This window comes from Athene cunicularia, assembly GCF_003259725.1.
Source record: "Athene cunicularia isolate RWA chromosome 1 unlocalized genomic scaffold, athCun1 chr1_part2, whole genome shotgun sequence".
NCBI classification, from domain to species: domain Eukaryota; kingdom Metazoa; phylum Chordata; class Aves; order Strigiformes; family Strigidae; genus Athene; species Athene cunicularia.
In genome coordinates, this window is record NW_020799092.1 from 73,992,711 (window position 1) to 73,998,892 (window position 6,182).

The 6,182-nt window shown below is 35.9% G+C and overlaps 1 non-coding gene across 1 annotated transcript; it reads right to left on the reverse strand.

The window, feature by feature from the left end:
- Nucleotides 1-5,230: 5,230 nt before the first annotated feature.
- LOC113475971 lies at nucleotides 5,231-5,396 on the reverse strand. Its single transcript, XR_003397654.1, has one exon. It is a non-coding gene; the product is annotated as a U1 spliceosomal RNA (small nuclear RNA).
- Nucleotides 5,397-6,182: the final 786 nt, after the last annotated feature.

Here is a 6,182-nt window from a genome sequence, read left to right on the forward strand (position 1 = left end):
ATTCTTCAGGATTGGGAATTCTAAGGAATGAGAGAAATATTGAATGACTTAGAGGTCAGCATGGATAATTACTTGAGTATGTTTTCATTGTGGAATACAAAAGTCCTTGAAAGTTATAGTAATAAAATCCTAAGTATGAGTGAAGAGGTTATATTATATCTGTACTGGTACTGAAGTCATCAGTGCTGGATTATTGTATCTAATTATGTGTTCAGAGAAAGAGGATGAAAAATTATAAAAGGTTTGGAGAAGTCTAGGGAAATGATTAAAGGACTGGAGAACATTTCTTACAGGGAAGAAGGGAAAAAAAAATATAGAAAAAAAAGAAAATCAGCATAATTATTTTGTTTCCAAAATTGAAGGTTAAGAAGCGACATGATTGGTGATTAAACATTTCTTCCCGATGAAATCTGATAACAGAGAACTTCTCAACTAGAAAACATAAGGACAATAATCCTTTCTTATTATTCTTACCAAATAATAGCAGCATTTCTGTGGGATGATTCTGATTCACAGTGATACCCATATTAATGCCTCAAATTCCTTTCCTGAAAGTAATTTCTGATCTCTACATGATTCTAATTCTCAGTGTCAGAAATAGCCAGGCAATTTCTGCCATAATTATGTATTGAAAACTTCATCCTGTTGAAAATTTCAAGTAGATAAAATGAGGCTGCCTTCTAAGCATCTAAGAATGTATGATGCAGTTCCCACCTGAGGTGTCTCTTTCCAAACTATTTGAAATTTTCTGTGCTCTTGATCCATGTGACATCACAGGGTTTCTCAAAGTGGAGTGCTCTATAACTCATCTCCTTTGAAAAATTGGCCCTTTGCAGCTTATCCAGAGTCACAAATAAAACTGTGGCTAGTGATAAAAAATGCGAAACAGATCTGACTTCTACCTTCTGTTCAAGTTACCACTAGACTTCCGTGGTAATAATATATAATGATTAACAGTTACTTCATTATATCCACGTGATAGCATTTACAGACTCTGACATCCTATTCAGAACTCCAGAGTCCGACACCTGTAATATATTTAGTCAGTCAAGACAGAAATAATTAAAACTAAAGCAACATTTAAGCACTGTGGACTATCCAGTTTCTGGATTATACAGACATTAAACTTCAGGCAATGGAGAACTTCACTGTGAACAAAACAGTTCTCCTCTAAAATGTATACGAGAGATAGGTGATGTCCGAGGGGGATTTTGAGGCTCCTAGTCCCAAATTTAGAGACTAGAGTCTCCGGCTTTAATCCTAGGCACTGGCACACAGTGCATATGGAAAAGTTTTCATGTGCTACAGTTTATGTTCTAATCTAAACAGTACAATATAAACTGTGGCATGTGTTATTTCACAGATGACACAGTTTTCAAGTTATGATAGTTTAGTAGTGTCCCAGGCTCTTGGTTCCCACACATTCCACAACTTTTTTCAGTTTCCAGAACTGTCGTCAAAAGCAGCTACAGACTGCTGGATGACACTGAGAGAAAAGAGAGAAAAAGATATGCAGTATATTTAGATAATAAATTGTGATGAATCTGTGTCATGACAGTATCTGTTACTATGATGATAGGCCAGGATTGCAATCAGACAGTTAAAACCAGTTAGTTTAAGAAAACAAAATTGTTTCCAGTAGAAGGCCATTATAAGCAGTAGAGAAAATCTTTTTCCTCATCCTCTTCTCCAGCACTCTCTGACTTCTGCCACAATAAATCACAGTCACAGATATACTTTTTTTTTTTTTTTTTTTTTTTTCCCAAAAAATTAATTATCTCCAAATTACAAGAATAATTTCTTTAGAATAGTTTATCTACCTACCCTGGCAAACATTAATTTAATGTCAAAGTTACCTGGTTTTAGGACTATTTAGTGCTTTGATTGCTGTTTTTGAATTGATTTGATCCTAGTCAACTAACTTTGCATTTTCAATATCAGTCAAATTTTCAGAGTAAATGGATACATGCTTTACCACCTCCTGTTTAACTGGCATAAGTTAAGATCCATGTTTTAAACCTGAACTCTTGAATTTTCTCTTCATATATGTAGAATCTTCATTAGTCCTTTTATGAAATATTAGATATCATATGCAGTAGAGGTCTTTTTTATTTTTATGTAACACTTTTCTACAATACCACTGAAGAGTTTAATTTAGTGTGATGTATGTATTATGTGATTTTGTTTTCCTTCCAGAGGTGCAATTCTCAATATGAATGGGAACAGAAAGAAAAGTACCCCACAGCAAAATGGAAGCAATACGCTAACATATTTGTTTAGAGATGCAAACTTCAAACAAAGGATTTTCATAGCTCATTTATTGTCAGTTCATCAAGAAGAAACACTTGAAAGTTGCAAATGCTTTGATGAAACATGTGGAAATAAATTTACAACCTATCTAAAATACAAAAGTCAGATTCTGCTCTAGGCTGAGTCTGTTAAAGTTATGACATTTACAAACCAAGAAAGACTTGGAGTTACAACCTTCCTTGCTAAGAACCTACTCTGTACCAAGGGACACACAAAGATCTGTTTAGTACATGCTGCATCTGTGCCTGCACATATTAGTTTATTAATTTAACCTAGTTTACCTTCCAGGGGGTAAAATGACATCAGCTTGTCTTTAGAAAATGTCATTGTGTTAATTCAGGTTATTCAGGCGTGTACTTTGAATTAGGAAAAAAAGCACCATCTAAGTACATAGGGAATGTGATCCATTTTAAGTTAGAATTATTATAAATAGTTCAACATTCATGGCAAGTGTGTTCTCCTCCTGGTTCAGGTCAATAAAGAAAAGTATAATAAATCAATCCTAAAGACTGATGGGTTAATTTATGGTTATACTGCATGTCATCATGCACTCTAAGTTTGTTAAAATATTACTGAGACCTTCTGAAGTTTAGAAAAATTGGATTCCTTTAAACTGTCATCCATAGGTAGATTTATTCCCAAAGTTTGTGTTTGGTAACTTAAATTTAACTGAGATTTTCTGTTCCAGCCATCAACATTCAAGGTTTAACTGTGTTATCTTACTTGGTTTTGCAGAGATTAAAAGGATTTTAATGGTAAATTGAGAAAGATAACTTCTCTTTCTACCCTGTACTATGTGCTTTTGAAAATGGCTTTTCTTGTTGCCACAAAAATCTGTTTGAAGCACAGCATCTTGTTTCAGAGAACATAAATAACTCAGACCAAGTTAATGATCCCTTGCTTTGATCTTGCATATCCCCTCATACGAGTAGCACAATGAAACATATAGGATAATGCTTGCAAGTACAGGCTTTTTGTGCTAGTAAAAGTTATCAGCTTTGTGCCTACAGTCTTTTGTAATGATGAGGAGACAAACAGTGCTGCATCTGAACTCTAAGGTTTCATTTTAGTTCTATAGGAGGAATGATGGTAGAAAAAAAAGACTATTTCATTACCCTTGCTAATGTCCAAAGACATCTATGCTCCTTATTATGTGATATATAAAGGAAGGGTTTTATTTGCCTCTTCTGTATGAATGATCGTACACTGGATCAGTCACCATTATGCATCCTGGGCAAAATTCAGCTGGATTCATGCATTCACACCAGCAAATAAGGGCATCCAAAATACATCTGACAGTTTTCAGGATGTGGAGATTGTTCCAAACTTTCAGGCTTTTACTTCATGTAAATAGTCCAAGTGAATCAACCCTATGAATGAAATTTCCTCAGCTGAATCCTATTGAAGCAATTGAGTTAAATAGATATATTTCTATCTAATATAAATTTAAAAATTAATTATATTTGTGGCATATTTTTTGTTGAAATAAAATGACATTAAAATTTCCATTTAATCTGAATAGGGTTGCTCACTGAGGATGTGTATTGCAGATGGGGGAAGACTGAATATGCAAGATCTAATCTTTATGGGTCTAACCGCTTCACAGGTTTTTATTAAGGTCAATAAGTATTACCAAATCTAAAGAAATAGAAGCTGCAAAAGTATTATTAAATATATTACCGTATGATAGGAATCCAAACTGAGTTGCTGCCTCTTTTCTTGAAAAGCAAATATAAAGGCATACCCTTCAATATCTACAGTTAACTTTTTTACAGTGCATTACATAGGAGCAAGGTAGCTTAGTAATTAGGGAAAAATCAGCTGTGCAGGATGAGTCACCCAAAGCAAGAAGCCTGAAAACAAAGATACTCATTCAGGCAGGATGAGACTTCTGCTTTGCCTTTTCCAGTCCAGCCACATTCAGTGATTTGTGGGCTGGCCAAACTCCATCAAGTCCCCCAGGGTCACAGGGAAATTCTTCCTGCCCCATCACTGCTGAATCTTGACTCTGCAGCTCTTCCCTTCTGCATGCACGGCTCTGCTCAAGACCCTACCGCGCTCTGCTCAAGTCTCTGCCTTTCCTCTGCAAGCTCCTCATTTTCTGGCTCATGCCTTCACCTACCTTCTCCCCTCCAACTTTGACAACATGTACAAAACATTCCTGGAGGCCTCAGGAAGGTTTTTATGTTGATCTTGGTTGATCTTTGGGGATAAACAAACTCTTTCTTCTTCTGAGGTCTCCCTTGACCCAAAGGGCCACTTGAGAGCAAAGGTATTTGTCCTCCCTTGTTTCTACTGACAACTTTTCCATCAGGTTGTACACGAAACAGCATTTACATTATAAAGTTAAGACAGCTAGATTAAGTAGCTTTGTTTGTCATGTCATTAGAAGTCACATTTGCAAGGAGGTGGTTTGAATGCAGCTGTAATGGAGTGAATACAATAACATTTATAATCATTTGGAAAATAATCTATAGGAAACATCTTAAATTAATTATTAATATAAATTATTAGAACAGTATTAACTCAGAAAATAACAGCATTAGAAACCAGGATCCAGATCCTCAGAATTTCGTCATCTGTTTCTATAATTATTCAAAATATTCATGGTTGACTTTATGACAGTGATAAGGCCAGTGTTTAGAAGTGCTGCTACTTTCCCTGGGGAGTGACTGGAAGTAAACACCACACTGGGCAGTGGTGAGGTGGAGATCGGAACTTTCTTAGTTTATCACAAGTCCAATTTTGTTAACAGTTAAGGGCAGATTTGCAAAGAGTAAATCCCATCTCTGTCATTTAAAATCTCTCTACCATACTTCTCCTTTTCCTGTGTCAAAAATTGAGCGTTATGGGTCATCAGTTTTTTCCTTCTCAAGTAATTTATTCTGTTAATTCTGTGCTTCTGTAGCTGCCTAGTATCTAAGAAAAGCACTATTTTCAATATTTACACCACAGTTTCCCTATAGCAGATGTATGCAGTCAGGTTTTCTTCAGCTGGGGAAATCGAAGGGCTTAGCACATCCAGACTGTTCCAACCTGGGAAAGTCACCCTCTTGGTTATGACGTCTCCCTTGCCAGGTGAGTAAAGGCATTGTTCCTGCTGTGGCTAACTTGCACTTAAACCAAGCACCTCAGTGTCCATCAATGTCAGGCCACAAACTTTTATGAACTCTCTGAGACCTAAACTAACATGCAGTTGAAGTCAACATAAGATTTAGGGAGAGTATTCCCATTGCTTGTACCAGTTTTGCTTTCTGGTAGAGTGACATCTACCTTTGGGCAGGTCAGTCCAAGAATATAAATTATACAGTCTTTGAAAATAAAACAAAAAACAAACCAAAACAAAACAAAACAAAAACCAGACAAAAAGACTGATAGAGTGAAAGGCTTTTCCACAAAATATGTGGTAACAGCTTTCTTCTGACAAAACCTTCTGCCAGACAGAACACTGTCTACCGAAACCACAGAATCATTAAACTACCTAGTTTGTCATGATTTTTTGAGTTATCTTTACAGTAGTTCTTTTTCCATCTCCCCCTCACACTCTTTAAATCAGCTAAGCGCTGTTTTCTGTCCAAAGATGTAGAGAGGTCATGAAAGCTGGAGGTTACACGTGGTGGAAAGAATCACTTCATGTATTTAAGACATATGCATGACAAGCTAAAAAAATAAATTTTAATTATTTTCCTTAATGGTACACTATCCCAGCTCCTCCCTGCTGTAAACTATGACCAGTGTAAATCATGAACACTAATGAGAATACAGCAACGTGAAGACTAAGAAACTTTGCTTTTTTGGCTCCATTACTGACTGTAAGAGGTCCCAAGGCACTATCAGAAGATAAATTTTAAATTGCTAAAATAAATTGGGAG